General features: G+C 43.7%; 2 long non-coding RNA genes across 3 annotated transcripts; one reads left to right on the top strand and one right to left on the bottom strand.

Annotated features, from left to right (window-relative positions):
• Positions 1-5,123: 5,123 nt before the first annotated feature.
• Positions 5,124-8,775, bottom strand: LOC129651698 (uncharacterized). 2 transcript variants are annotated; one of them, XR_008714280.1, is made up of 4 exons: positions 8,618-8,775; positions 7,883-7,973; positions 6,853-7,044; positions 5,124-5,424 (listed from the first exon to the last, which is right to left on the bottom strand). It is a non-coding gene; the product is annotated as an uncharacterized LOC129651698 (long non-coding RNA). The 2 variants fall into 2 exon arrangements; XR_008714279.1 differs by lacking the exon at positions 5,124-5,424 and having other exon boundaries at positions 6,619-7,044.
• A 527-nt stretch (positions 8,776-9,302) lies between these two features.
• LOC129651697 (uncharacterized) lies at positions 9,303-19,868 on the top strand. The gene is made up of 4 exons (XR_008714278.1): positions 9,303-9,474; positions 10,368-10,481; positions 10,777-10,903; positions 19,567-19,868. It is a non-coding gene; the product is annotated as an uncharacterized LOC129651697 (long non-coding RNA).
• Positions 19,869-21,031: the final 1,163 nt, after the last annotated feature.

Below are 21,031 nucleotides of genomic sequence, written 5' to 3'. Positions count from 1 at the left end.
AATTCCATGTACCATCCCTCAGCATCCCACTCTAGAGGCACCAACCCTTACCTGGTTTGTTCCAGGAACATTCTAGGCTTCAGATACTGAGTTGAATTCTCCCCCATGTTAATGTTCACATCTACCATCTGTTTTTCTCCCCTTTATTTTAGTCTTCCTTTTCCCTTACTCCATCCATCCTTCCACCAACCTTAACAGGAGGAAACAAGCTGACAGAGACAGGAAGTGGATAACAGAATTTGGAAGTGAGGGAAGAAGAAAAGAATTATCAAAGAAACATAAAGTTCAAAAAAGAACTTTTAAAGGATTAGTCCAACCAGAGTCCCCTATGTATTTGATCTTTGTCCCTAGTTCCTGGCAGAGCTCTTAAAATCCTTATTGATGTCCTTAGCGGTAGGACTGTCCATTATTCATGAACAGCCCCAGTAAGTTTGTTTTAATGGGATGACTCAGAATGGGGTCTCTGGAAGGGGCTCAACACCAGAAAGGCCAAACCCGAGATTAAAGGATGGGGGCTTTTCCAGACTTCCAGATAGGGAGGGGGAGCTGGAAATTGGGCTATAAAAATCCTTGAACAATAATTCGATCCCTTGCAGGTTGGTGGACACATCGGAGATGGCAGTTCTGCACCTCTCCCTTCTTAACTTGCCCTAAGCATCTCTTCCCTGTGGCTGTTCTGGGTTGTATTCTTTATAGCAAATCAGAGAATGTAAGTAAAATAAGATGTGCGGGTCTTTCCAGTGAATTATCGAACCAAAGGAAGGGGACAGGGGAGCTTTCTATTTATAACTGGTGGATCAGAAACTCAGGTGACAACCTGAGATGACAACTGGTGTCAGAACTGAATGGATTGCAGGACTAATGTCAGAATTGGAAAACTGGTCAGGAAGCATCCCGTATCTGGTGTCAGAAAAAAAATCACATTTCTGGAAGAAGAAAACAGTGAGGGACACTGAACTATCAATCTGTATCGCTTCACACATTTATTGCTTTTTGGAGGAAAAAAAAAAAACCAACCCTCCCAGAAGAACCAGTCCAGGATGAGAGGAGCAGAGAGAGCTTCAGGGAAGAAACTCACGTCCCCAGATGTGTCGATCAAATATTATCCCACTTCATTACATGCATTCTTCTCATCTCAGATGAAGGAAATGAGTCAATACTGTACACAGATCTCTGCACAGGAAAGACATTGGTGATGGACAAGTGTCTCTTTTTTGTTGATAAGAATTTTCATTCTGAAAAAGACCTTTTACTAGGATTTTGTTGACTTGATTATAACAAGATTGCCAAGGGAATAGCCTTAAAGTATTCAAATTTATGGGCTTCCCTTGTGGCTCAGCTGGTAAAGAATCCATATGGAATGCCGGGAAACCTGGGTTCAATCTCTAGGTTGGGAAGATCCCTTAGAGAAGGGAAAGGCCACCCACTCCAGTATTCTGGCCTGGAGAATTCCATGGACTGTATAGTCCATGGAGGTCACAAAAGGTCAGAAACAACTGAGCAACTTTAACTTTCACTTTTCATGCAAATTTATTTGCTAAACAGGGTAAACATTCCATAGCTTTTTAAGCTTTAAAATATTATATTTTCCTTTCCCTAATAAATTAAAATAATAAAATAGAGCAAGGATACATTCATAGGCATATACATGTTTAAATTAGTCAGAAGTTCTGTTCCAGGGCCTGAAACAGAAACCAAAACTAGCTTGACAAGCAAAGAAGACCTAAATAAGTGTGAGGGCATGCCATGTTCGGACACGACTTAGCAACTGAGCACACGTGCACACGTGCCATGTTCATAGACTGAGAGACTCAAAAGGGTAAAAATGCCAATTATCCCTAAATAAGCCTTCCTTGATGGCTCAGTTCAGTTCAGTTCAGTTGCTCAGTGGTGTCTGACTCTTTGTGACCCTATGAATCGCAGCAAGCCAGGCCTCCCTGTCCATCACCAGCTCCCAGAGTTCACTCAGACTCATGTCCATCGAGTCAGAGATGCCATCCAGCCATCTCATCCTCTGTCGTCCCCTTCTTCTCCTGCCCCCAATCCGTCCCAGCATCAGAGTCTTTTCCAATGAGTCAACTCTTCACATCAGGTAGCCAAAGTACTGGAGTTTCAGCTTTAGCATCATTCCTTCCAAAGAAATCCCAGGGCTGATCTCCTTCAGAATGGACTGGTTGGATCTCCTTGCAGTCCAAGGGACTCTCAAGAGTCTTCTCCAACACCACAGTTCAGAAGCATCAATTCTTCGGTGCTCAGCCTTCTTCACAGTCCAACTCTCACATCCATATATGACCACTGGAAAAACCATAGCCTTGACTAGATGGATCTTTGTTGGCAAAGTAATGGCTTAGATGGTTAAAAAAAAAGAAAAATGCCTGCAATGCAGGAGACCTGGGTTCAATCCCTGGGTTGGGAAGATCTCCTGGAGAAGGAAATGGCTCCAGTATTCTTGCCTGAAGTATTCCATGGACAGAGAAGACTGGCAGGCTACCGTCCATGGGGTTGCAAAGTCAGACAGGACTTGGAGAATGAACAACAGTAGCAAGCCATGATTAAGTTAAATGGATCAAATGGGTCATGAACTTAAATTTAAAACATAAAAATGTAAAACTTTTATGAAAAAACACAGAAGAGATAATTCCCTGACAGTTTAGTGGTTAAGACACAGTGCTTCCACTGCAGAGGGTTCTATCCCTGGTCAGGGAACCAAAATAGCACTAGGCCATGTGGCATGGCCAAAATGAAAGAAAACAAAATGAAAAACAGAGGAGAAAACTTTGGGATCCAGGACCAGATAAAGAGTTTTTAGACTTGACACCAAATGTGAAATTCTCAAAAGAATACATTGACACATCATTACATTAATCTTCATCTAAATTAAAAAAAATTTTGATCTATTAAGGCCCCTGTTAAAAGGGTGAAAAAATAAGCTACAGACTAGGAGAAAATATTTTCCAACCACATATCTGACCAAAGACTAGTATCTAGAATATGTAACTCAACTCACAAGTCAACAATTAAAAAAAAATTTTTCAATTAGAAAATGGACAGAAGACATAACAGACATTTCCCAGAAGAGGATATACAGATGGCTGATAAATATATGAAAAGATGTTGTTCAATTTTATTATTAAGTAGGAAAATACAAAATAAAGCTTCAATGAGATATCATTACACATTTATCAAAATAAAAATTAATGACCACACTATTTGCTGGCAAAGATGCAGAGAAACTGAGTCACTCACACATTGCTGGTGGGAACACAAAATGGAATAGCCACACTGGTAAATGGTTTGGCAATTTCTTATAAAATTAAACTTACAATTACCATATGCCCCATAATCTTATACTCTTGGACATTAATCACAGAGAAATGAAAACTTGTGTTCACATTAAAGCCTGCATACTAGGACTTTTCTGGTGGTCCAGTGATTAGGACTCTAGGCTTCCAATACAGGGGACACCAGTTTGATCCCTCATCCAGGAAGATTCCACATGTCTCACAACAATGAAGTCACCTGCCCCAACTACTGAGCCCGCGATCTAGAACCTGAGAGTCACAGCTACCAAGCCTGTGTGCTGTGACTACTGAAGTCCACACATTCGAGCCTGTGCTCCACAGCAAGAGAAGCCACTGCAATGAGACACCTGTGTACCACTATGAAGAGTAGCTTGCCACAACCAGAGAAGCCCCCACAAAGCAAGAGGACCCAGCGTAGGCAAAATGAATAAACAAATAAATCATAAAAAATTTTAAACCCTGTATCTGGTGGCTTAGATGGTAAAGAATCCACCTGCAATGTGGGAGACCTGGGTTGGAACCCTGGGTCAGGAAGACCCCTGAAGGAAGGTATGGCAACCCACTCCAGTATTCTTGCCTGGTGAGACCCCATGGACAGAGGAGCCTGGTGGGCTACAGTCCACAGGGTCACAAAGAGTCAAACACGACTGAGCGACTAAGCACAGCACATCTAATATTTATATCGGTGTCATTAGTAATAGCCAAAATTGGAAAGCGTCTAGGTGTTCTTAAGCTGTGGTGTGTGTGATCTACTCAGTAACTTTTATAAAATGAGATACTGATGCAAGCGACAACTTGGATGAATCGCTAGAGAATGGTGTTAAATTTAAAAAGCCAGTCCTAAAAGCTTATATAGCCACATGATTCCATTCTCATAGCATTCTTGAAGTGGCAAAACTACAGAAGGGAAGAACAGGTTAGTAGCCACCAATTATTAAGAATGGTGAGAAGGGGCAGGTAGACAGGGAACAGCTGTGACATAACAACTAGGGATCCTGGTGGAACTGGTTGGTACCTTTGTTGCCAAACAAGGGCTGGCTACCTGAGGCACATAGAAGATGATACTATGGCACTAGCTTTTGAGAAAAGAGCTTTATCATGAGGTCAAACAGCAAGGAGACAGGAGGCTTGGCTCTCAAACCTGTCTCCTCCATACGGGGTTCAGGGTGAAATTTAAGGGGATAGGGAAATTTCAAACTTGGAATCTGATTGGCTAGTCTCAAATCAATCCATATCAGCCACTCTCGCTACTGGAAGCCAGCTTTTTCTTATTGAAGGAATTCTCGCTTCATAAAGGGCTCCAGTGGCAATGTTTCTATTCTTTATGTTCCTAATTCTCGGTGCCAGGGTCATTTGGGAGACATGGATTCCTGTCTTGCACATACACAGTGCTGTCTCTGTAAAATTACTTCAGGTTTGATGAGTAAAACCACCTGTTTTAAGGAGGCAAAACCAGTTTAAGGTGATCAATGTTTTACGTGCTATTTTATGTTGACTGTGGTACAGATATGCAAACCAGCATATGTGATAAACCTGCATAGAATGACACGTTCTCACACACAAATGAGCATGTGTAAAACAGGAAATCTGAATAAAGATTTGTGGATTAGATCAGAGTCAATATTCTGTCTGTGATATTGTACTCTAGTTTTGAAAGATGTCACCTTTGGGGAAATTGGGTAAAGGGTACACGGGATCTCTCTATTATTTTTCACAACTGTAGGTAAATCTACAATTTCTTTAAACTAAAAAGTTTAAATACACTTATTGTCTTAGCACATTGTTCACAATAACCAAAACGTGGAAGCAACCCAAGTATTCATCAATGGATGCATGAATAAAGAAAGTGTAATTTATCCATGCTTGGGTGCACGTTCAGTCTCTAAGTGGTGTCCAACTCTTTAAGACTCCATGGGCTGCAGCCTGCCAGGTTCCTCTGTCCATGGGATTTTCCACACAAGAATACTAGAGTGGCTTGCCATTTCCTACTCCAGGGAAACTTCCCAATTCAGGGATCGAATCCATGTCTCCTGCATCTCCTGCTTTGGCAGGCAGATTCTTTGTCACTGAGCTACCTGGGAAGCCTCTATCTATACAATTCAGCCTTAAAATGAAATGAAATCTGACACATAGGTAAACCTTAAGGACATTATGCTTAATGAAATAAGCCAATCACAAAAGGGCAAACACTGTGTGATCCCCCTTATGTGAGGTTTCTAGAAGAGTCTAATTTGTAAAGACGGAAAGTATACTGGTGGGTGCCAGGGGCTAAGGGGAGCGGAGATGGGAATTAATGTTTAATGAGGACAGAGTTTCAGTTTGGAAAAATGAGAAGGTTCTGGAGATGGATGGTGATGATGGTTGCACAATAATGTGAATGTACTTAATATCACTGAACTGTACACTTAAAAATTATTAAGATTGTAAATTTTAGGTTATGTGTATCTTACCACAAATTAAGAAAAAAAATTTTTTTCATGTATATGGAGAATTCCCTGGCAGTCCAGTGGTTAGGATTCTGCACTTTCACTGCCAAGGGCCCAGGTTCAATCTCTGGTTGGAGAACTAAGAATTTAATTTTTTAATTTAAAAAATTATTATGCTTAGAAAAAAGACAAGTAACTTAAGCAAAGGAAAACTGGAAATGACTCATTGGCTATTCACATAGCTGAGAACCAAAGGCACGCGTCTGGGTCCAGGCATGGCTGGCCCGGACCTATCCCCTCCATCTTCGCATCCACCTTTTTCTCTGTTACATCCATCTCAGGCAAGCCCTCTCTACTTGAGAGCAAAATGGCCAGTGGGAAGTCCAGGCTGATATTGTTTACAAGTAATGACATCCAAAGAGAAAAGCTAAACTCTGTCTCCCCACATAGGCATGTCAAATCCTAAAGAGAACTCAACTAAGCCAGCCCAGGCCAAAGGTGGCACCTGATGTGAGGAAAATGGGGCACGTGATTGACAGCCCCTGCCCACGTTTACCTGGAATGGACCAGGTTTCATCTCCACCAGGAAAGTGTGTGGGCGTGTCCACCACAGTGAAGACACAAACTTTGTGACATTACAATTGTACTTCAATACAATCCAAATTCTCTTAGCTTCAAGGGACTTCTCCCAGAATAAATAAATCCTGGAGCATCTAGACACAAAACCAGGCGAAACTGTACGAATTTATAGAAATAATTCTCTGGTGATAACTAAATCACTAGGTCTATGTAGTATTACAATTTCATATTTTAAAGAAAATGAGAACTTATAATCAGTGGAGATAATGAAAGTGGTTTGGAATTAGGAACAAAAGTGTTCCATGCTTTAATGGCACATATTCCTGCTGTACTTGGCAGGAAGCTTCGTTTCTATTAAGATTCTCCTTGTAGTTTTTCTAGAATTCCTCCTGGAAACAGTCTGTAGGAGATCCTGGTTGAGCACACTGGGTATGCACATGTGAAACGGTATTACTCTACTTTGCAAGTGCGATGTAAGGTGCCTCTTTTGCTAAGAAAGGACTTGTGTTGAGCAGGTATATGTAGCACTTATGTATAGCACCTACCTGCGTTCTCAGTCCCATCCAACTTTTTGCGACCCTATGACTGGTAACTTACAGTGACTGGAAAGCTAACACTGAGTGTCCCAGACATCCTTTCCACTAGGACCCTGAGTTCCAGCAAAGCAGATGGCAGACGTGAGTGGTGAGAAGTAGCACATGGATAGTGTATCTCCTCGGACAGCTCTGGGGGAGGTTCTAAAATCAGAGGGTAAGTGATGACATTTGCATGGGAATCCCATTATAAAACTCCTAAACATCTTCTGGTTCCCCTTCGTTCCTCCAAGAATTTCTTTAAGCTGATCAAAACTTTTTGCTTAAGAAGGGACCTCTTTTCAGGGCTTCCCAGGTGGCTCAGTGGTAAAGAATCCCCCTGCCAATATAAAAGATGCGAGTTTGATCCCTGGGGGTGGGAAGACTCCCTGGAGAAAGAAATGGCAACCCACTCCAGTATTCTTGCTTGGGAAATCCCATGGACAGAGGAGTCTGGTGGGTTACAGTTCATGGGGTTATAAAGAGTCAGACACGATGGAGCGACTAAACATCAGCAACAGCAGGACCTCTTTTGGCTTAAATCTACTTGAGTAGAGTCTGTGCCCACTTTGTATAATAGTAAATGCCAGAAGGGCCACAATTTTCATAAGAACTTAGGAAAGAGAGTGCTGTGCTCAAAGGGTGAGTGAGTGGGTAAGTGAAGTCGCTCAGTCATGTCTGAGTCTTTGAGACCCCATGGACTGTAGCCTACCAGGCTCCTCTGCCCATGGGATTCTCTAGGCAAGAGTACTGGAGTGGGCTGCCATTTCCTTCTCCAGGGGATCTCAACCCAGGGATCGAACCCGGGTCTCCCACACTGCAGACAGATGCTTTACCATCTGAGCCACCAGGGAATTCCAAAGGATAGTAGATTCTCAAAGGATAGTAGATTTAAAAAACTAAACTAGAACCCCAGTCTGGACTCTAGAAAGCATGCCTCATCTTGCAGGGCCTGTGACCCGCCCCTGACCTGTGGCCCCATTCCCATTACTCTAGTTCTCACCTCAGGGACCTGAGCCTTAGGGAGGCTCCATTCCTGAATCCATTGCAGCAGGAGTCCTCCACAATCTAATGCCTGATGATCTGGAGTGGAGCTGATGTAATAATAATAGAAATAAGAAAGTGAAATGAAAGTGTTAGTTGCTCAGTCGTTTCCATCTCTTTGTGAACTATGGACTTTAGCCCGCCAGTCTCCTCTGTCCATGGAATTCTCCAAGCAAGAATGATGGGGTGAGTAGCGATTCCCTTCTCCAGGGAATCTCCTGACCCAGTGATCAAACCCAGGTCTCCTGCATTGCAGGCAGGTTCTTTACCATCTGAGCCACCAGGGAAATATGCACAATAAATATAATACCCTTGAATCATCCCCAAACCATCTCCTCATGCCACCAGGCCCATGGAAAAATTGCCTTCCACAAAACTGGTCCCTGCTGCACACACGCCTTCTGTGCCCCATCGCATGGTCTACAGGGGCCACACATACCTGTCCTCCCTGGCTGAGGAGAGGCACAGAGACCAGGCATCATTTCCGATGAAAAGTAGGTTGTCAATAGATGCTTTTTAATAGAACTAAATTTATTCTTGCATTAAGCTGTTTCAGAGAAACAGAGGCTTCCCTGATGGCTCAGTGGGTAAAGATTCTGCCTGCAATGTAGGAGACATAGGAGAAGTGAGTTCGATCCCTGGGTTGGGAAGATCCCCTGGAGGAAGAAGTAGCAACCCACTCCAGTATTCTTACCTGGACAATCCCATGGACAGAGGAGCCTGGAGGGCTAGAGTCCATAGGGTCTCAAAGAGTTGGACACGACTGAGTGACTGAACGCACACACATGATTGTGGGGGCTGGCAATTCTGAAGGGCAGGCCAGGGACTCAGGAATAGTTGATGCTGCAGAATTCCTTCTTCCTTAGAGGTCAGTCTTTTCTCTTAAAGTCTTCAGCTGATTGGATGAGGCCCACTCCCACTATAATAGGTAATCTGCTTTGCTCAGAGCCTACTGATTTAAATGTTGATCTCATCTACCAAATACCTTCACAGTGATATGTGGACTAGGGTTTTAACAAACACTGGGGTCAGCTTCGTTAGCCCAACAAAGCTGACACGTAGAATTAACCACATTGGTGTATCTTTGGCCCAACACCCGATAGTTGTTCAGTCGTCACCAAGTGGGACCCTATGGGGCCTCCCCAGGGCAGGCCCTTTCCCTGTATCCTCCCTCTGCTTCAGCTCTTCTCTGAAGCACCCAGATAACAATATCTGAAACACACTGACAGGTGTGAAAACCCCCCACCAAATGTTAACCACTTGATGATCATAAGCAAGTAGCAACCAGACCTCCTGGCAACTAAGGATTGATAACATCAACGCCTGTGACACCTCACCATCAGCCAATCAGAGAATCGTGCCTGAGCTCATCACATACCCTGCCACCCCCTTCCTTCTTCTGCCCTTTAAAAATGTTTTGCTGAAACACTTCTGGGAACTCAGGGGTTTTAGGAGGCGTGAGCCGCCCGTCTCCCTGCTTGGCCTTGCAGTAAACCTTTCTCCACTCCAAACTCTGACTTCTTGGTTTTGGCCTCAACTTGCACTAACACAGTAAGTGAAGGAGTGGGGTAGGAGAGAGGAGGAGCTGGGGAGAGAGAAGGAAGGGAGGGGAAGGGAGGGGAAGGGAGGGGAAGGGAGGGGAAGGGAAGGGTAGGGAAGGGAGTGGAGGGCAAGGGAGGGGAAGGAAGGGGAAGGGGGCTTCACTCTCCCACCCCCAGGTTAGGTGTGGGGGGCTAATGAGAAGACAACCATGCACCCTATTCACACGTAACTGTGTGGAGTTAAAAGAAACAAAATCCATCTCAGTACATTGGAAAGCTCTAATTGGCTTTATTGAACGATTCATGGATAAGGCAGCCAAGGGCTATAGAAAGGGAAAGATTTTTCAAGGCATAACCAGGAAGTTTAACAAAAAGATGATTTCAGGCTTAGGTAGCCTACCTATGGGCTCTGGAAGGTGTCTATATTGTAGATTACCTCATCTTCCTTTGGGGCATGAAGAGTGTCCATGTAATGGATTACCTCATTGCTATTGACCAGAAAACTCCATTCCTGAGAGACTGTAATTGCAGTTGGGTTGGGTATTAAGCCCCGGGTTTGACGGCATCGCCTAGCATAAATGACTCCATTTTGGGCCTAAGGTTTTCCTTTTAACAGTAGCTAGGTGAAATTTTCCAGAAACAGCACATTTCTTTTTTCCAGCTTTAGTTTCTCACCTTCCCAGGGCTGAGTTGAATGGACACCTCATTGCCTCCCTCTGGGATCAGCCTGGCCTCCTTGGGTTTCCTAGGAAAATCAGGAGTCATTGCCCTGTTCCTGTAGTAGACTGGACCTTTGGAGAGGCAATATGATTGCAAAGCAGTGCCTTCATCAGCCCCCAATACCCATCTTGAATTTCAAATTGTTGCCCATTTTTTAAACCAATGTTTTCTCCCCGTCTGCAGGTGTTAAGTAACCAGAGCCTCACTATCAACTTGCTGGAATCTCTGAGCAAGGGCTGAGTTATCTCCAGAAGGCACTCACACCCCAGTGTATCTTCCCAAATATTCACACACAGCGTAATGTGTTATTTTAACATTCTCCAAACACTCTCTCGGAATATAGTTTAAAACACATGGAATTACTTCTTTATGACACAGCAAAAAAGCTCAAAGAACAATTTAGTTGTGACAGATTTCATTAGGAAAAAAAATTCTTGCTTCAGTTTTCACTTTCTGTGACTTGATATCTCTCTTAAATATTGTTTCAAATCTTCCACCTTTGGAAGCTACTTTACATGACTTAGGCTGTTTAAGTATGTGCCTTGTTTTTCTCCTTGATTAGACTGATTCTAAATTTGCTTCCTGTTTTCAGAAGAAGGAAGAAAGGTGTCTACAAAACAGTCCAGTAATGTTCCTAGTGAGAGTCTGACGCCCCACAGCACACCTCATCAGGAGAAACCTTTTTTCCCCAGGATGGAACACTTCAGAGGCAAGGAGAGGTGTTCTAATTCTCAAATCCCAGCCTTGAATACCCTGGGAGGGCTGGGCATGGTGGGGCAGAGCTGTTGGGCTCTGAGGTAGAAGCTCCCTGTGGCTCAGGCCAAGTTCAAATTCAGAGACCAGCAGGGAGGTCAGGTCCGGCCTCTAAGACACGCACATTAACTGACACACACCCTTTCCCAGAAATTCCTGAATCCACACCAGGCAAATATCAAAGCCGAAAAGCCACACATTCTCAGCAGGCTGAGATAGATGGTGGAACAAGAAGTCCATCACAGAAAACCACACTTGCTCACCATGTACTTCTGATAGTTCACCCCTAACTTCAGGCATTTCGTTTCTTCACACTTGAACACTCGATCAAGTGGCTTAAGTCTGCAGTGAGTAACAGGTCCTGTTTGTGCAAGACTGTCCCAGTTTTAAGACTGAAAGTCCTGGGTCCCTGTTACCCCTTCAGTCCCAGGTAACAGGGACAGCTGGTCACTCTACTTTAGTCCAGTGGGCATCTGACTGAAGCCAGATTTGAGGCCCTCAAAAGGCACACACCAGACTCATGACAGGCAAAAGCAATCAATACTGTTAGAAGGTGGGAGAATGCTGATTTGCAGAAAGGACTAACAACTGAAAAAGGGACTAGGGGTGTCCCAGGGGATGACCAAATTTTAATTCTTTGTCTGGTATGGGTGGCCTGGAGGTTCCTTTTGCAAAGATGCTGTGAACTGCTCCATTTGACACATATATCTCCTTGTACAGATAACCCACTTCAATACAGAGAAAGTCAGAGAGAGGAGACAGGTTTGCAGCAGAGTCCTGAAGGATTTCCTATAAAGTTTTCATTATACTCCAATCCTGAGACAGTTATGAACTAAATTTTGTCCCCTCAAATTCATAGTTTGAAGCATTAACTCCCAATGTCACTGTATTAGGATATAAGGTTTTAAAAGCAGGTTAGAGTTAAATGAGGTCATAAGGGTGAGGCCCTAATTCGATCAGAACTGGTCCTTAGCCGAAGACTAACAGACACCAGGGCTCTCTCCATGTGTTTGCACTGAGGAAAGGCCATGTGAGGACACGGCATGAAAGCAGCCGTCTCACCAATGCCAAAGCTGCGCCTTAATCTAGGACTTCAGCCTCCAGAACCGTGGGAAAGCAATGTCTGCAGTCTAACCCACCCAACCTGAGGTCCTTTGTCTTGGCAGCCAAAAAGACTATGAGGAGACCTATCTTAAATATACCATAAAAAGTCTCCCTCCCTCCCGGTCCCCTCACTGAGGTCACTGTCATGGCCAGTCACCCCAGGCATCCCTTTAGAGATACTCTGTGCAAGTACAAAGGGTGACGTACTGCACCTGCTGTTCTGCCCCAGCCACCACGATTTTCACTCTCCTTGGTGAAATAACTCCATATTATCAATAATGAGGGGAAAAAAGTCCTCCTTAATCTTCCTACTAGAGACAGAACATATTATTTAATGGATGAATCATCATTTATTAAGCCAGTCCCATATTAATGGACATTTTGTTTATTTCCAATATTCCCCTTTCATGTTTCCATGCAGAACTTTTTAAAAGAATATTTATTTGTTTTTTTGGCTCCACCAGATCCCAGCTGCAGCACGTCACATCCTTGATCCACCTTGTGGCACCCAGGATCTTTTTTAGCTGCAGCTTTCGAGCTCCCATTTTTGGCATGTGAGACCTAGTTCCCTGACCAGGGATTGAACCCAGGCCCCCTGCATTGGGACTGCAGAGTTTTAGCCACTGGACCACCAGGAAAGTCCCTGAAGAATTTTTATTTATGTCAGTTTATATGCACATGAGTACACCTGAGAAATCTCTGGGAGTAAACTTACGAGGCCCCTTGGTCAGATGTATTAGTAAGTTGAGTAGACGTCCCACCGGTGCCCTCCACGGACATTAGATGGCAGTGCGGTCTCATGTCCTCACCCCACAGTGTGCTGTGTCACGCTAACTAAGTTTACAACATGAGATGGAAAGTGACATCTCAAGATTGTGAGCAAGCTCATCTTCTAGTTTTTTACTCATTTCAACAAGATAAAGCGAAGCCCAAAAGACTGGTCAAGGAACGACAGCAGCACAATCTTGCTGAGAGAGGATGGAAGGCATCTGAGTGGCCCATAGAGGCCACTCTGTACAACTATTGTACAGAACCTTCATTTGTCAGCAGAATTTTGCAGCTCAAAGGCCATCTAGGTGTGACAATATAAATCAGGCAAAAATGTGTGTCCTCGGTAAACGTCACATGGCCCATGAAAATATGTGAGTTATTTTCTAATACCTTTTGATATTGATGGCTAACATAATTCCACAGTGATAAGGGAACAGACTCTATGATTTCAATACCTTTAGACCATGAATTTTTTGTATCTTGTTTTTTTCCCCTGGATATGTTCTAGTGTTTCCTAGTTTATGGGATTGTGAATAGAATTTGTATACTGCTGTTGTGTGAAAATTGTATAAATCTTAATGATGTTGAATTGGTTCATGGTGCTTTTTAGCTCTACCATATCCTTCTACTTCTGTGTATATTCATTATATTAATTTTTGAGGGTTTGATATTGAAACTCCAACTAAAAATCTTAATTTATGTACTTACAAAATAATTGTAATACATAGTGGAGCTATATGTAACTTTGTTCTGTGTTTCCAAGTCTCCTGTAAATGTGTTATTATACTTTCATAATTTTAAAAAGAAAGAGAAAAAAAAAAAATGTGTCCTCAGAGGTGAGGCACCAGCTGCCAAGGCCCAGCTCTTGAGAAGGCAGTCCCATGCTTCCTCATCCGCCACCCAACACAGAGACCCTCTGCCTCTCTGCTTTGGTCCAACATGACTTCATCAAGAGGAAATCGGGCCCAAAGTGATCTGCCAGGCCACAAAGGCAGGAATAATATATTTCATTTTTACTTTATTCTTGCCTGAAGAATTCCATGGACAGAGGAGCCTGGTGGGATACAGTCCATGGGGTCACAGGGTCAGACATGACTGAGTGACTAACACTTTCACTTTCAAAATCCTGTATAGAGAGTGCAGGCCAGTATAGACCACTGTAGACCAGTAAAGACCAATATAGACCCATGCAGATTATAGAGACAATGCAGATTAGTAAAGTCCAGTATAGACTAGTGTAGACCAGGACAGGCTTCTGCAGCTTCTCAGTGGCTGTGACTCTTTCCACAGGCTATATAGACCAGCACAGCCTGCTTAACCACTCAGCCTTCACAAACACCCAATTAGTGCCAGGTACCAGTCAATCCTAAAGGAAATCAACCCTGAATATTCATTGGAAGGACTGATGTTGAAGCTGAAGCTCCAATACTTTGGCTACTTGCTGCAAAGAGCTGATTCATTGGAAAAGACCTTGATGCTGGGAAAGATTGAAGGCAATAGGAGAAGGGGGAAAGAGAGGATGAGATGGTTAGAGAGCATCACCAACTCAGTGGTCATGAATTTGAGAAAACTCTGGGAGACAGTGGAAGACAGGAGAGCCTGGTGTGCTGCAGTCCATGGGGTCACAAAGAATTGGACATGACTGAGAGACTGAACAACAACCAGGATACAACAGGAAACACAACAGAAGGACAGCCCTGACATGGCAGGGCTTAGTCTGTAGTGGAAAAGAGAGAAATTGAACAAGATCCATGGGTCAAATATCTAGTATGACAGGTGGTGACAGGTGCTGATGAGAAGCATAAATCAAAGAGTGGATTCAGCGTGTGCTGCAGTGGGGAGGAGGTGTGAGTTCAGGTGGGGTGTCCAGGGAAGGCCTGCTGAGCAAGGGGCATGGAGGAGCCAAGGGAAATGGCCAGTAGAAATCTGGGCAAAGAGCATGGGGCAGAGGGAATGGCAGGTGCAAAATCCCTGAGCAGAGCATTCTGCATGCTCAAGAAAGGGCTCAGACACCAGACGCTTAGACAGAGGGAGGAGAGGGAGTGTGGTAAGACTGGAAGCAGAGGGTCAGTAGAGGCCAGGCCATGCAGGGCCTCAGAGGCCACAGGAGGTACTGGATTCACTCTGAGTCAGATGAGAAGATGTGCATTCAGAACAGACTTCCATTTTTGCATTCTTTTATGATGGTGCTGGCTGCTGTGTGGAGGACACAAGCAGGTGCAGGGAGCAAGTTAAACTGTGATGCAGTGGTCCAGGTGGGAGGGCACTGTGCCAGGGACATAGACAGAAGCAGAGCACCAGGAGAGGTGGTACTCTGGTTATGTTTTGAAGGCAGATCTGTTGAGATTTGCTCATGGATTGGATGTGGGTAGTGGGAAAGGAGTCAAGGACAAGTTGAAGATCTTTGACCTGAGAACTGGAAGCATGCAGTTTCGATTTGTGACCTGGGGAAGACTGTGGATTGAGCAGTCCTGGCAGGGAGGAGGGGGATTGCTTTTAGACATGCTAAACTCAAGATATTAGACATCCAAGGAGCAATGTTGAAAGGGCCGTCAAATAGAGGAATCTAGAGCTGAAGGAAAAAGTAAGGGCTAGACATGTAAATTTAGGCAAGGCTAGCATACCTGTGGTATTTAAAGCTATAAAATCATGGCTGAGGTGTGGGTAGAAAAGAGAACACAACCTGAATCCTGACTTTGGGGAGCTAGTGTTTGAGGAGAGGGGAAAAGTGGTCCAAGAAGAAGGACAACAAGAGGGAGAGAGCAACCAACTCTGTCCAGTGTCCTCAGTTAGATGGAAACAGCGATTGCATGGTGGATTTAGAAGTGTGGGAATTTCTTGGGACTTCCCTAGTGGTCCAGTGGTTAAGATTCCATTCTTCCACTGCAGGGGATGCAGGTTTGATCCCTGGTCAGAGAACTGAGATCCCACATGCTCCGTGGCATGGACCCCCAAAAAGTATGAGCATTTCCTAGTCACCTTCCTTAGTCACCTAAGTAAGAGCAGTTATGGCAGATTGCATTGGACCCAGAAGAGAACAGAAGAGAATACAGAGTTGACTCTTACAAGGGTACTTGCTGTAAACTTTGGGCTTCCCTGATAGCTCAGTTGGTAAAGAATCTGCCTGCAATGTAGGAGACCGAAGTTCAATCCCTGGGTCAGAAATATACACTGGAGAAGGGATAGGCTACCCACTCCAGTATTCTTGGGCTTTCCTTGTGTCTCAGCTGGTAAAGAATCTGCCTGTGATGTGGGAGACCTGGGTTCAATCCCTGGGTTGGGAAGATCCCCTGGTGAAGGGAAAAGCTATCCAGTCCAGTATTCAGTCCATGGGATTGCAAAGAGTCGGACATGACTGAGCGACTTTCACTTCACTTACAGTATAAAGCAGAGATAAGAGCTGAGGTGGTACTGGGAAGGGAGGTGGAGTCAGGAAAGAGGTTCAGTTTTAGGAGGTGGGATGAGGTATTTCTGATTCTTTGGTCCTGCTAGTCTTTTGCTTTGGGATCTATTTTGAAGACAGTAATGATGATATTGTTGTTTAGTCACTAAGTTGTGTCCAATTCTTTGCGACCCCATGGACTGTAGCCCACCAGGCTTCTCTCTCCATGGGATTTTCCAGGCAAGAATACTGGAGTGGGTGGCCATTTCCTTCTCCAGGTGGTCTCCCCAACCCATGGACTGAATGCATGTTTCCCACATTGCAGGAGGATTCTTTACCACCAAGCCACCTGGGAAGCCCCAGTAGATAGACAGACAGACAGATAGATAGATGGATGAATTTATAACCTGATTCTTTCAGTCATATTATTAAAAAATACACGGTACATATCTAACATGTGGCCAGCATTATGCTGATACCAGAAATCGAAGGAAAAGCTAAGGGGCCTGGTCTTCAGAGGCATTGGTGGGGAATGTTCCTCACTAGTCTAGCAGATATGTTCCATTTCTAATAGTACCACTGAGCTTAGTAAGAAACATCTGTACTACCAACATGAGATGGAAAGAGTATGTTTTAAGTTGCATTCAACAGTAATCTGCATTTCCAATGACTCCTCTCAATATTTATGTGTAGTAGAATTCTGCTATAAAATAAAGGCCACTGTTATAAGAATAAAGGTAACCTGTAGATATAAATATATCAATTGGACACACAAAGTGTAACTACTTGGAACAGTTTAGATCTGGTACTACATAATTAAGTCACTCCTCTCCTTATCTAGCTCCTTGATGCTCCAAATGTGAAGGAGGACAATGATAATTTTAGTAATCAGTGTTGTTCCACATTTCGTAAACAAACATCTCACTGAGCATTCACTTAGTGCCTGGCTCTGCTAAGTACCAGGAATAAAGTGTTGGGCAAAGACTGACACAGACCCTCTCTGAAAGCAAATTATTTCATCTGGAGGAACAGTGAAGGCTTCCTGAGGAAGTGATGCAGGAGTTGAGACCTGAGAGATTAAGACAGCAGGGAAGAGGCTTCCTGGGAGAGGCAGGAGCAGATGCAAAGGCTCTGCAGCAAGAGGGGCCTGGAGCAAAGACAGGACTGAAAAAAGCCAGTGTGGCTGGAGAACAGGGGGAGGGGTGATGGGGGTGGAGAGTAGGGCCCACGGATCCCAAAGGTCAGCAGGGCAAGCCACACAAGACCTTCTTGGACCCCAAACATCACAAAGTGAAAGACAATCTCATTGCTTCATATGAATTCTTCATTCCATATTCCATGACACCATAGTGAGTCACATGGGTATCACAAGAAGATGGGAGAACAGAAAAGAGTGACAACAAGGTGTCTTGAGTGTCACCACTGACACTTGGAACTGCAATAGGAAATGTATTTACTTATTTGTGAGAACTTGTCGAGTACACTGGCTGCTCCTTTGAAATATCAAACCTATGAGGCTAATGAAAGAACTTGCAATACCTAGAACTAGGCTCAGACAGTAAAGAATCTGCCTGCAATACAGGAGACTGGAGTTCGATCCCTGGGTTGGGAAGATCCTCTGGAGAGGGGAATGGCAACCCACTCCAGTATTCTTGCATGAAGAATGCCATGGGCAGAGGAGCCTGGTGGGTTACAGTCCACGGGGTTGCAAAGAGTGGGACACAACTGAGTGACCAACACACAAAGGCTCCTCCACAAGAGGCTAACTCCAGATAGTTTTTGCTTACCTTAAGTAGAAATTGATTTCTCTCATGCATAAATAAACCTAGCCTAGAAGCTATAGCAGCACACATTCTAGAAAGCAAGGAGAAATGAATAAAGATGGCAAAGTGTACAAGTTGCTGGATCTTAAAGTGAAACAGTCTTAACACCAGAGAGACATAACCATGTGACCACAAATAGCTGCAAGGGATGCTGGGAAATGTAGTCTTCATTCTGAGCAGCTGAAAGTGAAGTTGCTCAGTCGTCTCCAACTCTTTGCGACCCCATGGACAGTAGCCTCCTCTGTCCATGGGATTTTCCAGGCAAGAATACTGGAGTGGGTTGCCATTTAGGTGCTGTCTAAACTTGTACTACCACCAGGAGAACAAACTGAGTAATAATAAACAACTGACTTTATATCACACCTTGTAATTTACCAATGTTTAAAACACCCTACAAAGATAACATGATTTTAATTCTGATGGATTTAGATGATCTCAATTGATTCACTTCAACATTTTCAAAATGTTCCAGTGGTTATAATCCTCCACAGTGAAATCTAAGTAAATTCCTATATTTCGTCTACTTCTAACCAACATTCTCCAAGTTTAAAAATATTATTGATAAAATATAAAGAATATTGTAAACTAAATGTTCATACTAAATTTGCTAATATTCATGATCTATATATATCAGTTAAGAATGTTTAACACAATAATTAATATACCACCATACTGTTGGCAGCAATTCATGATATTTCTAAATGGTAGGACTTTTTGAAATGTGTTTATTTTAGCCTTAATTCTGCTCCAAATTTCTACACCAGTAAGACACTTCCCTTTCAGTAGCTCCATCTGCTAATTGAAATTTTGTTTTAAGAAACCATGGTAACATGTGTTTTGCCATAACACAGAGTGGAGGAATTAATTTCAGGTTCTTGGGCAAAATCAAGCCTTCTGTAAAACACAAAGGCAATCAAATTATTGGGAGAGCTGTTTCTTAAGAACCCCATTCAGATATTTCATGATTGGTGGACTACCCCAGAAGAGTAACAAGGCAGCCTACCCTTATAAAATGTATCTTTTTTAACCTTGGGTAAAAGTGAGTTGAGCTAATCATACTCATAAAAAATTAGCATCAGTCTGTGCAAGAATCTTCTCTTGTTTATTCTATCTTTCCTTTCAGAAGCTAGTACCTGCCCATTTCCTACTTCCTCCCTATCACTGGCACCCACTTGAGGTGCTGCGTATCAGGGTTCCACAAGTTTGTCTCCTTACAGTATTATTTTGTGTGGTGCATATTTTAGGTCACAGAAATGGTTCTGTGCTTTCATAACCAAGCAGGATCCTATGGGGTCTTCCCAGCACAGCCCCCCGACCCTATGTCCTCTGCCTGCCTCTAGTCTGTATAAAAACATTAGCTTCCTGGGCCTTCTCTAAGTTCCAAAGAGTAAATTTAATCAAAGGCGTGAGAAAATGAAGCAACAAAGGAAAACAGTCAAACAAGACAAAACATTAATGGTTTAGCCATTAAACAAAGTTGAGGACCTTAAGTTTCTCCCCAAGAGCTATGGGTAATATTCTGAGCCATGTGCTTTGAGCTATTTTGCAGATACTGAAACTGCCACTAGATGGAGAAGTTAACTCGATGCTGCCCACAGATGTATAGACCCCAGATCAGCAGGAACCAGAAGACTGATGATGTTGACCCCTGATTTCTTCACCACCACCAAACTGGAAGTATGTCCATGAGTTGATCATACACCTCCACAGTCTCCCCCTGACAACCTGTCTTTAGAAATCTTCTCTTGAAAGTTTTCAGGCCTTTTAAGCACTACCTATCTGGACTCCTTGCTTGGTGCCCTGTAATAAATGCTGTGCTTTTCTTCATAACCCAGTGTCAATAAATTGGCTTTACTGTAAACACAGTCAAGCAGACTCTAACTTGGTTCAGTAACACTTTCTCCCTCTGGTTTTCCCCCTTCAACACCATAGATAGAGCTAACCATATATTTCTGAGTTTGCACCCACCCCATTTTAATTATCCATCTTCCCCAAGATTATGTTGGCTCCTCTACTCCCTGACACAGGCTTCACTAAAGAATCTGCCTGCAATGCAGGAGACCTGGTTCAATCCCTGGGTCCAGAAGATCCCCTGGAGAAGGGAATGGCTACCCACTCCAGTACTCTTGCCTAGAGAATTCCACAGACAGAGGAGCCTGGCGGACTACAATCCATGGGGTCACAAAGAGTCAGATACAACTGATCAACTAATACTTTCACTCTGCCACACCCCATCACCAGGAGTACTATGGTGTATAATTGCCTGCCTTCAGGGGGATTCCCAGGGACACACATCCTGAAGTGGGTTTCAGAGACAAAGCCAACCACATCCTTCATTTAAATCATGGTGGTGGTTTAGTGGCTAAGTCGTGTCCAGCTATTGTGATCATTGCAATAGTAACCATTAAATCCCAGCAGGAAGCAAATGAAAAGTTATCCAACAGGGTAATTGGAAGAGGGCTTAGTAAAGAGATTCTATAAAAATATGAAAAATATTCTCAAGGGTTAGTGTGGGTACAGCCTGACTATCCTGGCTCTGAGGTTCCAGTAAAGAGTCCTGTGGAGAGGGTCACGTTTACAGAGCATGGCCACCAGCAGAGGGATGAGGCAGCCTTATCCAACTGAGCTGTCTCCCACCCCTCAGAGCTCTCTACTGAGGAACCCACCAGAGGATAGATGGCAGGATTCCCTGGTGCAACTGTCTTGTCCCCACACACAGAGAATGGGGACCTCACCCAACAGCCAAAGTAAGGAAGTGGGACAGCCATGTTCCAAACTGTAGTAAATATGATCATTACAAATTCAATTCACACACACACAAAAATGCTATACACACACAATCAAGTAGGCTCCTGGATGTCCACTACCACTGAAAACAATTTTTCTAAGTTGTTGGGTTGCCACCTAACATTTATGATTCTGTGGCCAGTAGATACCACCCTGGTGATCTGATTCTGAAAATCATTTGTAAATGATGTTGCTTATCATCCAGGTTTGTCCGCGTGTTTGCCACA

The sequence above is a fragment of the Bubalus kerabau genome, chromosome 4 (assembly GCF_029407905.1).
Source record: "Bubalus kerabau isolate K-KA32 ecotype Philippines breed swamp buffalo chromosome 4, PCC_UOA_SB_1v2, whole genome shotgun sequence".
Classification (NCBI taxonomy): Eukaryota; Metazoa; Chordata; class Mammalia; order Artiodactyla; family Bovidae; genus Bubalus; species Bubalus kerabau.
The sequence above is the reverse complement of the archived record's forward strand: the minus strand, read 5'-3'. Positions and strand labels throughout refer to the sequence as shown.